This window comes from Leptonychotes weddellii, chromosome 7, assembly GCF_054177405.1.
Source record: "Leptonychotes weddellii isolate Sample4059 chromosome 7, ASM5417740v2, whole genome shotgun sequence".
Lineage (NCBI taxonomy): Eukaryota > Metazoa > Chordata > Mammalia > Carnivora > Phocidae > Leptonychotes > Leptonychotes weddellii.
The window spans coordinates 11024381-11043873 of record NC_138375.1 but is presented as its reverse complement, the minus strand read 5'-3'; the positions used below and the strand labels follow the sequence as shown (position 1 = coordinate 11043873).

Genomic DNA, 19493 nt, shown 5'->3' with positions numbered 1-19493 from the left:
TTAGATTAAACTATACCTCTTCTTTCATGTAGCTGCACACCCTTTGGGGGAACCTCCATCATAGAGGTAATAGGGCTCCACTTGGCTCAGAGTTGCAGAAGATTTCACTGGCTTTGCAATGCCTGGGACACCTTGGGACAGGACTGGGATTCACCTTATGCCTGGATTTACGGGGGTGGGGGGGAGGTCACAAACATTCTATAGATGAGATTGCCCACCCCAGCCCAAGATTACAATATATTTTCCTGATTGTTCTCAATTCATTCCTTCCCCTAAACGTAACCATTCATACCCACGAGAAAAAGTGTATAGAAGACTTTTGATATTCATATTTTTGTGGCCTATTTCCTTTCTTTGTCATGGGCTTAAATGCACCTATTAGCCATTCTGCATTTCCACAATTTAGTTCAAGTTTGTGCTTTGAAGTTCCTGATTTATCTAAAATTTATGTTTCACATAGGGGGGATTTGGGACCTAAGAGGGGGATATTTGAAGAGCTGCCCAAGAGACTGTCTTTTGACTGCACAAAAGCTTTGAAAAGTCCCAGTACTCCAGGGGCACCTGAGATGAATCACATCAGAATCTCTGGGGGTGAGATGCGAGCATTATCAGTATTTAGTAAAACTCCATGTGCAGAAGAGATTGAAAACTCCTGCTGTAAAGTAACCAGGAGTCCCTTGTCCTGCTTCTTCTTCAGCCTCAGACACCCCCAGCCAGGGATCACCCAAATCCTCTTGCTCTCAGAGAAAAGCAGAAGAACAAGCCCAATCCTGACCCCAAAGAGCACGCGGCTTCGTTTCCGCCCCAGGGAGCTAGCCTTATGGGAAGACGGCCCTGGGTCAGCAGATGTTAAGCTTTTGGGGTCTTTATTTATGTATCTTTTCTCTAAGGCGCATGTGAAGCAGGGTTTTCCTTTGCTGGAAGGCTCATCTTTAAAGGCTCACGAGTCACTTCACAAAATTCAAATTTGATGGCAGCAGTGGGTTTCATGCCTAACTTATCAGCTGTGACTCCCTCGACCTAAAGAGATTAACACAAAGGGAAACCTGCAAACATTTTGGTAAACCAGGGCTCCTGCGCATCACAGGAAGGCCCGGGGGCTTGCTCCCAGCCCTGGGGCTCACAGAAGGGTGACCTACGGCTGGGGTCACATATAACAGGTATAACACTGTGGTCACGAGGGCTGCAGGATCCCAGACAGCCAGGGTAAGTCAGAGAAAAACAGTGAACTCCACAGGGGAGCCAAAAGGACCAGTTTTTGAGCAGTCCTCAAAGCCTTCTTGGGCTGGATGGAAGAAATGATAAAATTGTGGGAGACTGGGGATATTGTAACATTAGGAGCAAAAGCCAGAAAAAGATACTGTTGTCCCTTCTCGCTGCTTCTCCTGGCTGATGTCTGAAAACCAGAGGCAGTATCAGGGGCTGATATCCTCTGGACACAGTCTCTTCCTATTTGGACTAAGTGTCAGAGAAGAAGACAGATTCATATTCTCCTCCCACATACCCACTTTTCCTATGGTGATAACTCTTAACTGTATGTGTTTGGCCCAGACCTCTCTTCTGAGCCTGAGTCATGTCTCCACGTATCTACCTGATACTTCATCTCTTCCGTGAGTCAATGGGGTGGTGAAGACATCGTTGTAGGACTAGGAACTGAGGATTACCTCCCCCCACCTGCCCCAGACCCCCCCATTCACTGGATGGAAGGATGGGTGACCTGCAGCTTCAAGCATGGGGAGGGAACTTTGGTAGGGTGGCGTCACAGATGGATATGAGCGAAAAGAGGGCAGGGCTGCTGAAGGTCAGACTTGGGAGCAGGATTTCTAGGGTGAGAAACCTGGGTGATGACAGGCTGGACAACATATCCAAGAGGCAAGGCAGGAGATGTGTGGGGACTGGGTCTCCCCAGTGAAATGCCGAGGGAAAATCCTTCAAACCAGGTCCTCTGTTTCCAGCTTTCTGCTCTAGCTCACTATGGAAGAGAACACTTTCTCACAAGTTCCCTCCATGCTTCTGTTAATTTCTTCTCTAAATTAACTACGTGGTTCTCTTGAGATTTTCTAAGACTTTGGTACTTATTCATTTATTCAACAGAATAACTAATTGAGAACAATTAATCGAGCATCTTGTATGTGCCAGGCACTATGGAAAGTGCCAAGGACATAATGGTGAATATGAAATAGAAATGGACCATGAGTTTGTGGTGTTTAAAGGATACTATGAAGAGCTAGACAATAATTTTAAATATAAAAACACACACTCACAAAATGATTACAGTGGTTACAAACACTATGGTGAACAAATGGGATGTGGTGATTGAGGATACCAGGGGAAACTACTTTAGATGGGGCAATCATGAGAGACCTCCCTGACATTGGAGGAGAATGTGAAGGGCAGATGGGAGTGGTCCAGGCAGAGGACAATCATCGCCAAGGTGCCTAGGTGAGAAAGAGCTTGTGTGCCAGAACCAAGCAAGGGAGAGGGACAGGAGATGTGGTTGTAGAAGATCAGGTAGGACCACTCTAGTCACATCATGTGGTTTGGGTTGTACTCAAATGCCTTAGCAAGCCACTCGAGTGTTCATGCAAAGGCATTGGAAGATCCAACTAACATTTTTAAAACAATGCTGTAGCTGGTAAGTGGAGAATAAACAGAAGGGTGGCAGGAAAGGAGGCAGGAAGCTGCTCAGTAGGCTGTTGGAAAAGGTGACAATGCAGAGAATGGAGGAGAAGAAAACTGGGCGGAAAGGGAGGTACGTTGGTGGATGCAGAATCACTAGCATCTGTGGACGGATTAGTCGTGGGTTTCAAAAGAAGGCAAAATGAAGGCTGACCCTTAGATTTTGGCTAAAGCATTGGGGGGAATGCCAGAATCAATTCCCAAGATGAGAAATGGGAAAAGAGAGAGATCTCTGGGGTGCCAGAAAACAAGTGTTCCTCTCAAACATTAACACCATGATGCTCATGGAACGGGACTTTAAGCAGAGTAGCGAAGTCGACGTGTGGGTACATGATGCTGAGACTCAGAGGAGAGGTCTGGGCCAAATGTACATATGTAGAGCTGTCACAATAAATGAAGCAGTGAGAAAGGATGCTCCTGGTTGGGCTTCCCCATAACATGGCAGTCTCGGGATAGTCTCCTGACATGGCAGCTAGCTTCCCCTGCAAAATGGGTTCTAGGAGACTCAGGCAGAAGCCAGAGGTTTCTTCTGCCCTCATGTCAGAAGTTACAACCCTTCCCTTCCACCATGAACTGTAACACTGCACTTTGATCAGATTATTTCCCCCAATTCTTCTCTGTAGACTACTTAACTATGTCTGATTCTTCCAGACTCCAGGTTGAAGCTGGGATTTTCATACAGGGTCCATATTGAACCCACATTCTGAAGTGTGAAGTTTTTACTTGAAAACATGCTAACAAACTAAAATATGAATGAAAGGGCATAACTACAGGGATCTCCTTTTTGGAAGGCCAGCGGAAAGGGCAACACTGAAATCATGAGACAATGAACAGGAAAGAGAAAAGCCATTTTTCAAAGCATCGATGCTATTTACCCCCAAACACACAAAAACTAACATGGACCCAGTTCACAACTGGAGCTGCAGAAGAATCCCCCCAAAGTGCTTTCACAAATACAGCAGCTTCCAGCCACGTCCCTTCTCCCTCTCTTTTGCCCAAAATCTCGTTTCTAAAACTGACATTCTCTTTCCCTCTTCATATGCCTGTTCTTCTCCAAGCCACATCTTCAAAAACAATACACCAAAGCTATACAGTGTTTCTCTTTCAGAGGTTTTTTTAAATCTCTATTTAATTAAATTCCAGATTGAGATATCTTACTAGTCTGTCTAGATAGTCACTACAATTTGATTAAAATAGTTGTGCACATACTTATATCAGGAATGCATTAGGGTTATGGAGATGACAGTATTTAATTATGGCAACTTTTTTATAATTACCATTTTTTCATAGGGAACTTCTGGCCCTGGTCCTAATGATGCCTTAGGAAATGTGTCTCACTAGTTCTATATTAATTTTTATTCTAAGGAATCTTTTTAATGCTACACTGACTGGAGTGAAGTTGTTTTTGTTTTTTTTTCCTTTTTGAATCGTATCAAAGTACCAAATACCATGAAGATAAATACTGGGCACACAGCAGTGACACCGAGGACTAACTTGAGGTGACTCCCTCTGCATAGCTTCTGGTCCTCCTCCAAGGGCAGCAGCTTGGTGTTATGAGTCAATAACAGATGAAAGATATGCCTGAGAAAGAGCAAAGCACTCAAAGCCACAACTAGAGAGCTATCAAGACACATTGCCATTTTTTTAAAAAAAACAGGAAGAATGGTTTTTAATTCAAAAGAAGATATAATAAAACAATTCTTTCAGTTTGGGAAAGAAATGTTTGGAATCTAATCTGAACTACTGTAATGTCAAAGTTTCACCAGCATCTATATTGCTCAAAATTAGACATACTATGTTTACTGAGTCTTCTAGAGTTCTATAAAAGATTGATTAACACATGTCCGAAAAACTTCCTTGCTAAATTGTGGCCATACTCTTTGGCAGACTTCACAAACAGGATGTCCACAGGCCGGATCCGGCCCTCACGGGTGTCTTATCTGGCCCGCACCGTGTTAGAGATAATTGAGAGATTTCATCCAAAATGATTCATTCATGTATTCAGCAAATACTTACTGAGGATCTTCATACGTGCCAAGCTCAGTCCCAGAGTAAAAAACACTACAATGAAAAAATATGTGATTCTTGTTCTTGTAAGGTGTCCAGTCAAGACAGGAAGATGGATAATCAAACAAGCAGTAAGAGAAAGTATGGTCAACGTTATGACAAAGTAAAGGACGCTGCCGTGTGTGCAAAATACCTAGTACTGACTGAGTGTTTACGATGCACTAGGAACTGTGTCCTGCGCTGTACCACATGCCGTCATCACGGCAATCCTGGGAAGGGCGATAATCCTACCATCTCCATACTTCAGATGAGCATTCTGAAGCACAGAAAGCTTTGGGAATTTGTCCAGTCTCATAAAAAGTTACCCTTTTGAATTCAGTATTTTGATTTATCTATTCTGGATTATATTCTCAAGTCATTTGTTTCAGGAAAGGACCACGGATAGTTTCATGGCAACAGCAATGAATTATTCATATCCTCGTGGGGATATTAAACTATTTTCTAATATGTTTTTCTTATTTTAATCCATGAATAGAGCATTCATAGTATAATGTAATGGATGTAGACTTTGAAGCCAGTTAGACTTCACTTGGTATTTGAATTCTGTCACTTTCTAGTTTTGTGGCTGTGGCAGACAGAATTTTGGTCCACGTGACGTTCACGCTGTGTGTTATACCCATAAATATGTTATGCCACGTGGCAAAAAAGACTTTGCAGATGTAATTAAAGTTCAAAGCCAGTTGACCTTAAGACACAGAAATTGTTTTAATGGGCTTGCCTCACTGGGTGCCTGATATTTGCCATACAGCGTCTTAGGCACTTGGTAAACGGTAAATTTTGATGTCGATTAAATCTTAATGAGAAAGGCACTTTTATAATGTAAAATTACTTGCAAATATTACGATAAAATTTGAGTTTTATAGCCTGATTCTCCATTCCCTGGCCAACACAGAGATGGACCCACTCTCTATGTGCTAACTGGGCATCAATGTGCATGATCCCACCCAAACCCATCTTATTTCTCTGGATACAGAAAACTTTCTTTTAATGCTTCTTCTTACTCTGATGCCATTCATTTACACATCTCTGGTCTGGTGCCCTGGGTCTATAGTGTTGGAAGACAATATTATAAGCACCAAAAAACACCTCATGGTTATGAGCCACGTATATTTATATTTTGCATTATAATTTAGCAGTAAATAGCTTCTAATCCTTTTGGGGAAAGGCAGGATATATATTAATTGTCAACGAACTTTCCATTCCAAGCCAAAAAAAAATGAGTTATACGTGTAGAAATAGACAAAATACAGTAGATTTGTTAAAATAGGACATCTACCAAGTTAGAAAATAGTCTCTGCCTTAAGTTCTGTTATTTTGAGTAAACCAATATGGCATTGTTTTTTCTTTTCAGTATGTCATTGTCTACTGTAAAACTTCATCAATAGGTCAATTACTGAAAAGTTGATTATAAAATGAATTTTTGAAACTGAACTTTGTTCTTATGGCAATTTTTATATAAAGTAACATGCCTATTTTGAACTCACCTGTTTTGTAAATTTGAAATACACATCAGATTTTGTTTTCTTATTTCAATGTACATCTAACAAGGCAACTTGGGAGGGATATTCAAGGTGCTTTATAGTTTTATGCATCCATCCTTCACTTTTAATTATCAGTAGCATTAGGATATATCGAGCTATGATCTAGGCAAGGCAGTGTTCCTATTTTTCTCCAAGAGTTTCCAATCCATTAGGGAGATAAGAGAGACATGAATAATAATGGTACAAGGCATACAACATAGATCTTGTATAGGTCACCTCCCAGGACTGAGTAAAGAACCATCCCACCCTTGAGTAAGACTCGGAGGCGAATTCTCTATATAGCAGTGGAAAGATAACCAGACCATGATGCCCTGTCATTCATTCTTCAAGTGACTTCAGGCAGGCAAGTTCCCCTCTGTGGGCTCTGGTGTTTTAGGAAAGGAAGGGAACTCTCCAGGTAAAACAGGAATGGTCACTTGCTGCCCCAGGACCCCAGGGCTAGTCCACTTGTTGCCCCTTGGCCCCCACCCAACTGAGGGGTCAGGAACAAGAAAGAACTGAGAAACTGGGGAGGAACCTGGCTTTGGGCCTCTTTCTCTCTCCAACCGAGAGGCAAGAAACAGGGAGATTTGCAAAGGAGAAGGGAAAAACAATGTGGGAACTTCCCCAGGAGACTTCAGCAATGATACAGGGAGTAAAACTGAAGCTTTCTTGATTTTCAGATCCGTGGTCATGTGAATTCAGAACAAAAATAATCTCATCGAGTCTTATTTTTACTTCTAAAGAAATCACTCAACACCGAACATAGCTAGAATTGTGCTTACTGGAATTCATAAAACTTTACACTTGCACTGAGCTCTGCTATCTCATCAGCATATGTTTAATGAGTAGGAACTCATATCTACACAGAATTTGAACTCGAATCTCTTCCTCTATGTGGAAGGTCAGTCACTTCTTTACCCATTTCCTAAATCTAGGAGCCACCTCTCACATCTATACTCTGCAATCTGAGATTCTAGGAAATATAAATGCCAGATGGCTTCTAAGACATATAAACGTTATTTTTAACTTCAAATAAAATGATTTTTCAGAAGGCTTTAACACTTCTGGCTAATTCTTCATTTTAATCCCTCTGAAATTATCCACCAATCCTGAAATTTGGGGCCGCTTAACAGGAAAACTAGGAATTTCAAATATAGGAGGCAGGGCACCAGCACTCATCACATCATGACTACGTACAACAGGGGCTGAGAACATGAACTCAGAAGGCAGGCTGTGTGCGTCCACAGCCCATACTCAAGAAGAGAGGCATTAGAGCTCACTTGTTGCAGGGAGGCATCTCAAAGAGTTTGTGGACATGTTTTTTAAAAGTACCACATTACCTGACAGGATTATAGTCAAGAGTAAATGAATCAATATGCATAAAACATTTAGAACACATAAAGAGAGCTTGATAAATGCCAGCATTTATCATGATTTTTATTATTCATGGGGTGTTCACTGTGTTCCTGGCACTGTGATCTGTCAAGGAAAGGCAGAAGCAGAATAAAACTTATGACAGTCTGACTCTGGAGCCAGCGTCCAAACCAAGGATGGAGCAACACGTGGGGGGAGAAGAAAGAACACCAGGAAGCAAAGACCGAGGTCTGAGTTATGTCAACCCCAAATCCCACCTTCCTCCAGGACTTGCCTTACTGTTTACATCAGTTCAAATTGCTGTTGTTGATATTTACATCCAAAATCAGCCTCGCTGATAAATCCTTAAACACTGGCTGCCATATTTTACATATTTGTTTAATCGTTGATCTAAACAACTGTGACCAGGTGGCCACTTTTGGTTATGTAAATGGCCCCAGGGAAATCTATTTAATTAGTCCAAATTTCATAACATCTGAATTTAATGTATACATTCTAAGTGATGGTTCCTTTTCTTCCTGGAGATTAAATGGAAAGCACAAATGGGAGATTAGCCTACGGTGGCATGCCATGGTCACTTTGTAATATTAGTTGCACCATTTATAAAGAGTTAGACAATATTAGTAGGAAAACACAATATAGTAGCTCCTCGCTAAGTGTGCTCCTTAAGCATATTTTCATTTCTTTGAGAGTATTTAGTTTGGAAAAGAAAAAGGACCACAGAAATTTTTAATAAATTAAGAAAAATTCCTATGTGGAGTTTGTTAATTATGGGAACTCACACACTGCTAATTCCTAGCCATCTATCTTTGGGCAGACTCCTTAAATTTCTTGTTGGAATCAGGATATTTTCTTTGGTTTTACATTAATGATATTTAAAAATTAATTTTTCACCCACAGGAAATATTAGTCTTTCATTTGAGAGTCAATAATATTATTTTTCTCCAATAAATCATCTGTGAGTCAGCCAGCTCTGAAACTCAAGATTCATAAATTATAAAATCATGAGGTTGAAGGCATCGTAGGATCTTCGAGCCCTGTCCTTATATGGATAAGGACGGTGAAAAGAATTGCCTAGAGTCACAACATGGAAAGGGCAGACCCAAACCCAGGTCTTCTCCTTCCCAGTTTTCTTAGTTTTTGGCTACATTATTGCCAGGCTTAGAAATGAATTCCAATTTTTACTTCAAATAAATAAAATTATGAATTGAATTTTAATTATTAATCAGTCATCAAAACGGAAAAGAAGCAGAAGCTGCTACGTTCTTTCCCTCTGTCTCTAATGTGTGACGTCTCCATTTGACCCGGGTGGACTTGACTTACCCTGTGTTTGTAGCCCTGAGGGAGGATTTCTCACTTTTTCTGTTCCTAAGCCTCGCACGTTAGAAGTTAGGGAAGTTGTATATTCTCAAGTAAAGGTCTTTAGCTTACAAGTCAGCCATTTAATTAACCACAAGGTTGGCCTAAAAATGATTTGGGTTTTATAACTTGGCCCTCCACAATTTGTTTCCTCCTCACCAAAAGATGATCAGAGCTCCTCCTATGGTTGGCTGCCTCTCAAATACATCTGATTTCATAGCCTTATACCCATGCTCTTCACACTGTTGACCTGCCCAGGGAACACCATGAATAGCACTTATTCATCTTGTTGAAAGAATTTTGGCTTTGAATGTAGAACGTACACTTCAGGGAAAATCAGCTTTCACCTCTGTGCGTCCTTCTTGGCATTTCATCGCAGTATCTTAAAAGGGGGGCGGGGTTCTTACAAAGGGGAGCAATTTTCTTGTTTTACATCAGCTTATTGAGTTTCTCTCTGGAAATTGTTGCCCAAATGTTTTACATTAGTTGATTCCCATTTCTCAGTTAATCACCCCGTCAACAGAGCCTTAACAACAGTTTTTCATATTTCACTGTGTCTTAGACTTTCTAGAGCAGCGATTTCTTTGTATACCTTGGAGATAATTCCTATAATTAAAAAATATTGCATTCCTACCAAGCCATAGTCAAATAGTATTTATTCAGACACGAGGCTATGTCTCTGCCCTGTGGCTATTTAAATGTTAAATTGATCATCACGGATTTAATAAGAAGCCTGCAGTAGATAGATTCTCCAAGAGAGGCATGAAGGGGAAATTCACAGAATTCAAATATTGGCTTAGAGAAGATAATAAATTGGGTTATGGGTAAAACAAAAGAAATGGCATCTAGTTGCAAAACTCATAGGTATGGAAGCATCATTTAAAAAAAAATGAAGCCATTATAGTTGTTCTCCTCAGACACCATTTACCCCATTGTGCCCCAAACATGAGAAGTGGGCGAAGGCAGAATCAGGAGATCCCACTTTTAATCAAGGGTGATAGGGATGCATTATATTCAATGAGATGAAAGAAAACCAATGAAACCCTAATTTACTGGAGTGACTGGAATTCAACCTCATTTATGTTGACATTCATTCATGTCATATATGAGATTCTAGGGGGCTAATGATACCAGAATACACGGGGGAAAGGCTCCAGGCTTCAGCCTGCATGACCCACTCAAATGCCAAGTGTGGACATGCGAACACTTCACTGCAGTTTCTAAGGTTGTGGCCTTTACCCTTCATAAAACCATCTTTCTTAACACCCATGTGTCCTTCAGTAAATGCATCTCCTCTCTAGGAAACTCTGGTTCCAAATGGAACTTTTTTTTATCAGATTTATTGAGATATCATTTATGTATCATACAATTCATCCATTTAAAGTACACAATTCAAGGGTTTTTAGTGTATTCACAGATATGTGCAAACATCACCATGGCCAATTTTAATCACCCCAGTAAGAAACTCCATATCCATTGGCAGTAACTCCTATCACCCACCCCCAATCACTAGTCTACCCTCAGTCTCTGTAGATTTTTCTATTCTGGCCTTTTGCATAAATGGAATCATACAGTAGATGGTGTTTATGACTGGCTCCTTTCACTTAGCTTACTATTCTCAAGGTCCATCCACGCTGTAGCATATATCAGAACTTTGTTCCTTTTCATTGCAGAATGCTATTCACTTGCAGGGACATACCACATTTTATTCATCCATTCATCCATCGATGGACAATGCGTGGTTTCCACTTTTTGACTGTTGTGCTAATGCTGCTATGAACATCCACGTACAAGTTTTTGTGTGGACATATGTTTTCACTTTTCCTGGATATATCCAAAGCGTGGAATTGCTGGGTCAGATGACAGCTTCATGTGTAACATCTTAAGAAAGTGCCAGACTGTTCCAAAGTGGATGCACCACTTTACATTTCCACCATCAATTCATGAGGGGTCTAATTTCTGCACATCCTTGCCAACACTTCTTTATATATTGTCTTTTTTTTTTTATTTTAGCCATCCTGGTGCATGTGAAGTAGTATGTCATTGTGGTTTTGGTTTTCATCTCCCTAATGACTAATGCTGAGCCTATTTTTAGGTTCCTACCACTTTTTAAAAGCCTCAATAACGTCCACTGTTTTCTTCCTAAGTGAAGCTCTTCCCAGCACCAGCTTCCAAACCCCAGAGCCCTCTCCCCTTTCCGGGCACAAACGCTTCTTAACTCTGGTGTGAGAAAATTTGAATCTCAGGTCTGAAAGTACAGCTTATTGAAGAAAGAAGCATGGGAAAAAGCACCTTCAAGACAAAGAGAGCCTATGAGTGGCTGTGAAGTAGACCTTCAGAGCGGACACTGGAGCATGGGCTTAACTGGTCAGCCGGAAATAGCATGACCCATGCCTGAGAGGGACGTGGTGAGGGGACCCTCGCGATTCTGTTTTCCCATGACCTGGCGCCTCGCTAAGAAAGGACAAGGGCAATACTGCTCAGCATCTCGCTTCACACTGTGTTTAAACTAGCACATGGGTAAAAAAAAAAAAAAAAAAAAAACCCTCCTAATAACAAGACAACCAGCATCAAAAAATACTTGTGCAAATTAGCAATAAAAATATCCCCGTTATAAAAGTCATATAGATGAAAAGTACAGCATAGGGAATACAATCAAAAGTATTATAATAACATTGTATGGTGACAGATGGGGACAACACTTACTGTGGTGAGCATCGAGTAACGTATAGAATTGTCAAATCACAATGTTGTGCACCTGAAAGTAATATAAAGCCCCATGTCAATTGTACTTCAATAATAAAAATTTTAAATATTTAAGAAATAAATGTATATATTTATACATAAAAATACATATAAAATAATACATATATAAATATATATATATGCTCTTAACAGGATAAAAAGTCCTTGGTGATACGATAATTTGATTGAGACTTATTCAGAAAACCTTGAGGAAAAGAAAATAGAATCTCAGAGTGAATGAGGAGGGAAATGCTGGATCTTCCTTGTCTTTGCTTCTTTATATCTGTAAAGAGAACACCTATCTAGAATGGGCTCAGATGGAGGGAAAACCTTATAATGCCTTTGCCCAGAATATCTTTTTAATAATCATTTTGCTCAAAAGCTTTTTTTAACAGGATTTTATTTATTTGAGAGAGAACAAGCATGAGCGGAGGGAAGGGCAGAGGGAGAAGCAGGGTCCCCGCTGAGCAGGGAGCCCAATGCGGGGCTCAAACCCAGGACCCTAGGATCATGACTGAGCCAAAGGCAGACACTTAACCAACTGAGCCACCCAGACATCCCTGCTCAAAAGCTTTTTGTCTTTAGCCAAATGTTTTCGGAGATGAACTAATTAAGAGGGCTGTATCCGTTTGCTCTGACTACTATTACCAAGCATCACACACTGAGCAGCTCAAACAGCAGACATTTGTTTTCTTCTGTGGCCTCTCTCCTCGGGCTGTAGATGGCCATCCTGTGGCAACTTCACAGGGTCTTCTTCCCCTTGTGTGTGTGCCCTAATCTCCTCTTCTTATAAGGGTGCAAGTTGCTGTGGTCTGAATATGTCCCCCCCACACACACAAATTCATATGTTGAATTCTAACCCCGAAGACGACGGTATTAACAGGTGGGGCCTTGGGAGATCATAGGTCATGCCTGTAGAGCTCTCATGGGATCAGTGTCCTCATAACAAGGTTCCAGAGAGGTCCTTCATCCCTTCCATCATGTGAGAACCCAGCAAGAAGACCATCTATGAAGCAGGACTTTCACCAGACACCGAATCTACCAGCACCTTGATTTTGGACTTCCCGGTCTCCAGAACTGTGAGAAATAGCTTTCTGATGTTTATAAGCCACCTGTTCTATGGTATATGGTTAAAGCAACCCACACGGACTAAAACACCAGTCATATTCAGTTAGGGCCCACCCATGTACCTCTTATTGCCTTAATAATCTCTTTAAAGGCCCTTACTTTAAATATGCTCTCATTCTGAGGTACTGAGGGCTAAGATTTCCACATATGAATTTTGGAGGGACACAATTCATCCCATAACAAGACTCATGCAATAAATTAATGAATTTACATAACACTATAGTATTATACAAACCGTGTGGACATTTATTATTTCATTCAATTCTCACAAAAAAGGCTATGATTTAGACACTATTATTTACATTTTTAATGGAAAAAAGATAACAATAGGTGCTCAGAGAGAGTGAGAAATTTTCCAGTTTTATTTAGCAAGCCAGATACTTGTTTTTTTAATATATCAAAATAGCCCAGTACTTAGAGAGTCCACTGTTTATTTTAAAATTACAAATTTTAAAATAAATTTATTTTATTTATTACATAAATCTATTATGTTTTCATTACATAGTAAAAAAACTGGAAATACGCTGAATATTCATCAACAATAAAATAATTGGATATATAATGGTCATGCATACTATGAAATGTTATACAGTCATTTAAAAAGAAAAAGTTGGATATATATGCATTGACCTAGTCATAAGCCATGATATAAAGAAAAAATAAAGTTATTATAGTAAGCATGTGTTCCCTGAATAATTTCTATATCAAATAAAGGATAAAATTATATCCATAAAAATCTCATTAAATTATATTCTCAAAAAATTAAAAGCTTAACAAATATAGAGTGAACATGTGTCCAAAATATATTAACTCATTCATGAGGAAACCAGAGATGATAAAGCTAGTTCAAACATTTGAGAAACAAAATTTTTTTTTTTTTAAGATTTTATTTATTTATTTGACAGAGAGAGACAGAGTGAGAGAGGGAACACAAGCAGGGGGAGGGGAGAGGGAGAAGCAGGCTTCCCTCGGAGCAGGGAGCCCGATGCGGGGCTCGATCCCAGGACACTGGGATCATGACCTGAGCCGAAGGCAGACGTTTAACGACTGAGCCACCCAGGTGCCCCAGAGAAACAAAATTTTATATATTCAGTCAAAAATGCATTTTTTTTTACAAAAATGACAATAAGTTGTTAATTTAGATACAAAAGTGCTTAATGTTTTACTGAGCAATAAATGATATTCTTTTGGTTATCTTTCTTTTTTTTTTTTTTTTAAGATTTTTTATTTATTTGCGAGAGAGAGAATGAGAGACAGAGAGCACGAGAGGGAGGAGGGTCAGAGGGAGAAGCAGACTCCCTGCTGAGCAGGGAGCCCGATGTGGGACTCGATCCCGGGACTCCAGGATCATGACCTGAGCCGAAGGCAGTCGCCTAACCAACTGAGCCACCCAGGTGCCCCCTTTTGGTTATCTTTCTACCAAACAGAAATCACTGGCACTGTTGTCAGTTTGCTACAACTTAACCACAATCCTTACAGAGTTATAGAATATTCTAATCAATAATACATACAAGTCCCACAAAGGTCTACATCTCTGAAATATAAACTGCTTCCCAGGTGGACAGCTTGGACAACTCTCAGTAAGGACACCCAATAATTCCTTCTACCTATTTCCAATTTTTCAATCTTTTTTTATAGTCTCCCTGGTTCCATTAGGTAACTATAAACATTATCCTCTGAAATTCCCAGGGATTAAACCTATAATACAAAACTGATAGAATAAAATTATCTCTATTCTCAACTATACAAATATAATTTACATATAAAGTGAAAAAAATTTATATACAAAGCCTACGCCCCTCAACAAAAAGTAAACAATGCCAAAAAATAATCAGAATTTTAATTGCTCAAAAGATACATACATACTACTAAGTCTCCATGACTTCTATAAACTCAGTCAAGACATATGCCAGGCATCCTGTCTACCTAGTGTTATGCCCTTTTCTAAGAGACATGAACTAAAAATTATCTTCCAGCATGACTGCATTTGAAAGGAAGTCAGAAAAACCACAGAGACCATTATACTATAAATCCACAATGGTTTGCAAACTTGTACAAAGTTCTGATGCTCTTTAAAGAATACTTTTTGCATCAGTTAGGGGCTTCTGTTGACAGTTTCTGAAAATATATGAATCAGTTAGGAAGCTTTCAAATGAAGGTAGGAGAACACCTAACTTAAGGTAGCCTAAAAAAATTTGTTGGATGATGTACATCAAAGTCCAGAGGTAATGTGGAATCCAAATATAGTTTGATCAAGGCTCTCTTTCTCTGTGACTGCCTCAGCCCTCTCCCAGCCTTAAAGCCCTCTGCTTGTTCGCACTCTGCCCAGGCTCTATTCCCTGAGATCTCTGCCTGACTGCCCCTTTCACATTAGTCGGGTCTTCAAATGACACCACCTCAAAGAATCTTCTATGAACCCCTAATCCAAAGAAGTTTCTTTCTGCTCAGCACTATTCAATTAAACTATGTTTTTTTCATCAAAGGATTTATCATTATCTGAACTTACCTTATTTACTTACTTGGCTATTGAACATCATCACAACTAGAATATAAGATCAACAAGAGCAGAGCTGCTCTCTTATTCACCCATTATCCCCAGAGCATAGAACAGTGCCTGACATTCAGTAAATGATCACTAAGGGTTTACTGAGAGATCAAGTGAAGGAACTATTATTCATCTTTCAGGAGTCAGTTCAGACATCTTGTCTCCAGAATCTCAAGACAAAATTTACATAGATTTGAGGAAATAAAAAGTATACCTTCCTCCATGTATGATAGTAAAACATCCATGTACTGCAGAGAATGGCACCCTCCTTGCCAGAAAGAGGTGGGGGGAGAGGCAGAGAAGAAAAGAAGAAAGAAAGAAAGAAAGAAAGAAAGAAAGAAAGAAAGAAAGAAAGAAAGAAAGAAAGAAAGAAAGAAAGAAAGGAAGGAAGGAAGGAAGAGAAAGAGAAAAAGAAAGAAAGAGAGAGAGAAAGAGAAAGGGAGAGAGTGCGGGGGGGAGGGGGAGGAAGGAAGAAAGAAATCACTATAATGTATTTATGGTTTTTGTAATGGCATGCCACTTCACTTTTTTTTTTTTTTTTAAGAGAGAGAGAGAGCACAGTGGGAGAGAGTAAGAGGGAGAGGGAGAGAGAGAATCTTAAGCAGTTTCCATGCCCAGCATGGAGCCAGACATGGGGCTTAATCTCATGACCCTGAGATCATGACCTGAGCTGAAATCAGGAGTCAGATGCTTAACCAACTCAGCCACGCAGACACCCCATGACATGCCACTTTAAAGAATAGTAGCTACAATATACAGTCAGTTGGTATTACTCTTTTTCTTTTTTATATAGAATGTTGAACTTTTTCAAGGTATCCAGTAGAAGAATTTTAGTTCTTCTATGGTTGTTACTTTTTCTTATTATAAATCTCCCACCGTACCAGTTTCAATAGTTGTAGTTTTGGCGACTAGGAATAACTGTGGACTGTCATGGAAAGGCCAGCTTTCATTCAAAGCAGGATGAATAGAATCAAAAGAGCTTTTCTTAAAGATCTTAATCCTTGGGTTCAATGCTGAGCTCCACATTATCGAATAAAAAGGCCAGGTTCTCCTGAATTCTTTCCAGGCTCTACAATATTGAGCAGCTATTAGAATCCAAATTTGTTCTTCACCTTTTGCTGCCTGTGGGTTTTAAGATTTTTTTCCCCTGAGATCAAGGACCATATCGAGCAATGAAATGATCACATAATAAGCAGATCCATTTTCTACCACTCATCAGTACAAATAAATCTCCTGTCCTTACTCTTCTTAAAAGGAGCATTATTGTGTACGAGCACCTTCTTTCATTCCACTGTCTTTCCCTATAAATTCCCAGGAGGGAATGCCATTTAACAGAACCCAGTGCGTGACAAAACTACATGACGTCAATGTCCCAGAGGAATTGGATTGAGATCAATCAATTTTCCAATCTCTTCCAATTTCTTTTGCCTAATTCAGTCTTTTCCGTTCTTAACATGATTCTTCATCCTGCTTTTTTCATTGTTATCCAGACCTACTGGCCACAAGGAACAGCCCCTCCCCTTAACGCAGCCTTTTCAATGCTTCTGCCCCATATTTGTTCTCAATGACCACCTAGGTAACTCTCTGCTAGTTTCTTCTCTAATTGTGGAGTGGCTGATCTAACCATGGCAAACACATTCAGCCTCTTTTATGGACGCCTGCCCTCCCTGGCTCCATGTTTTCCCTCTCAATATATAGCCTCACCTCTTAATTTAAACAGAAACATCAAGATTGTTGGAATGCCAGTGTCATCCACATCTTCTCCATCTTTTCATCACTTGCTTCCTTCCCTGCCATGTGTCACTTCCCACATTCCATCTTAAGCTGTCATACGTCTTTTTATTTTTTAAAGATTTTATTTATTTATTTGACAGAGAGAGACACAGCGAGAGAGGGAACACAAGCAGGGGGAGTGGGAGAGGGAGAAGCAGGCTCCTGGCCGAGCAGGGAGCCCAATGCAGGGCTTGATCCGAGGACCCTGAGATCATGACCTGAACTGAAGGCCGACGCTTAACGACTGAGCCACCCAGGTGCCCCACTGTCATGCGTCTTTTACACATCTGAAATGTGTGTGTGTGTGTGTGTGTGTGTGTGTGTACCCAGATTGCACCTTCAGCAAATAGACAGCAGGAGATAGAACCGAGAATGATGACCGAAGAGGAAGTAGGACAGGTTAGACTGATACCCACCTGGCTGGCGTGCTGGCCAGTCACTCCCTAGCTGCAAGCCTTGAAAACATGGCTTGGCCTCTCTGAGCCTCCAAGTATCACTTTCCACATCTTTTTTTTTTTTTTTTAAGGGGTCATCTCACAAGCAAAGAATTAGTTTTTAAAATAAGACCAGCACTGGGTGTTGTGTGTTAGTGATAAATCACTAAATTCTACACCTGAAACTAACATTACACTGTATGTTAACTAACTAGAATTTAAGTAAAAACTTGAAACTACGAATAAAATAAAATAAGACAAACTAGCAATACATTTCTGCCCTAGAAATAATCGCTTAATCTGAAAACATGCTAAGGATTGTTTTGGTACAAGAGACATTACTTCCATTTTCTCCCTTCTCTTAGCATATTAATATGCTTCTTTAAAAAAACTATAGTGGTTTCCCTAGGGCTTTCTTTGAACATTTTCAACTAATCTAAGTCTACTTAGATTATATTAGCATGATGTTATTTAATAACAGATAGTGTGGTAATTTATAACAGAGTATTCCCAATCCTTCCTTCTCATCCCTTATAACATTGTTGTTATTCATCTCATGTATTCACAAGATATAAGTAACCAAAACATTGTTGCTATTATTATTTTGAACAAATAGTTATCTATGAGATCAATTAAGAATAAGAAAAGGAAAAGATGATATTTTACCTTCCTGGATTCCTTCCTTAACCTTTGTCTTTTCCTTATGTACAAGCTTCTCACTTCTATCATTTTCTTTCCCCTTGAAGAACACTGAGTATTGGCAAAGACACAGAGCAACAGGAACTCTCAGTCACTGCTGGTGGAAATGCAAAATGGTACAGTCAGGTACAGTTTGGGTGATGCCTTACCAAACTGAACATGAGCTTACCATACAAGTTGGCACCCATGATCCTTGGCATTTACCCAAATGAGTTGACAATCTGTTCACATAAAAACCTGCATACGGTGTTTAGAGCATCCTTATTCATAACTGTCAAAAACTGGATGCAATCAAGATGACCTTCAAAAGGTAATTGAATAACAAATGAAATTAATTTTAATGTCTCATTATGCTTTGTCATTTATAATAAGAAATATATATTTAGTCTTTGCCCTTGTTTCTGGCACTGAGATTCTAAAACTCTTAGAATTTCCTACGTAGTGAGAGTGACAAAAGTGTCTTTTGTTCTGTCATTGAGGTAACTTTTAGACCACACCTAAGGAAAGGGACTGGTTGTCAGGGAATCAATTCTGTGACTAGAGAGGAGGGAAGAGAGACTAGGGGTTGAACCAATCACCAATGGCCAGTGATTTGATCAACCACGCCTGTGTAATGAAACCTCCATAAAACCCCAAACAGATGGGTTCAGAGAGCTTCCAGGTTGGTTAACACACAGAGAAGTGGGGAAAGTGATGTCATCAGGGGCATGAAAGCTCTGTACCCTTTCCCTACACTTTGCCCTGTGCATCTCTTCCATCTGGCTGTTTCTGAATCATATACTTCTATAATAAATTGGTGATCTAGTAATTAAAATGTTTCTCTGAGTTCTGTGAGCTGCTCTAGCAAATTAATTGAACCTAAAGTGGGGAGAGGAGTGGTTCCTGGAAACCTTTGATTTATAGCCAGTCAGTCAGAAACATAGGTGACAACCTGGGTTGGCATCTTGGGGTGGGGGGCAGTCTTGTAAGATTGAACCCTTAACCTGTGGGATCTGATGCTATCTCTGGGTAGATAGTGTCAGAACTGAGTTGAGCTGTAGGACACCCAATCAGTGACCAGAGGGGGCTTGTTGGCTATATGGGGAAAACCTCCCTTTCCAAGCATTGGAATTGGTGACCAGAACTAATACTCATATAAGAAAACTGTTAGGAATAAATACATGAAAG

At 40.0% G+C, this 19493-nt stretch overlaps 1 long non-coding RNA gene across 2 annotated transcripts in view; it reads right to left on the bottom strand.

Moving 5' to 3' along the window:
- The window catches only part of LOC115940895 (uncharacterized), a 165640-nt gene that overhangs the window by 10817 nt on the left and 135330 nt on the right, over positions 1–19493 (bottom strand). For both annotated transcript variants that reach the window (XR_014146850.1, XR_014146849.1), the window contains exons 6-7: positions 18294–18423; positions 11709–11760 (exon numbers count right to left, since the gene is read on the bottom strand). This is a non-coding gene — a long non-coding RNA (uncharacterized LOC115940895). The remainder of the gene's footprint in view (positions 1–11708; positions 11761–18293; positions 18424–19493) is intronic.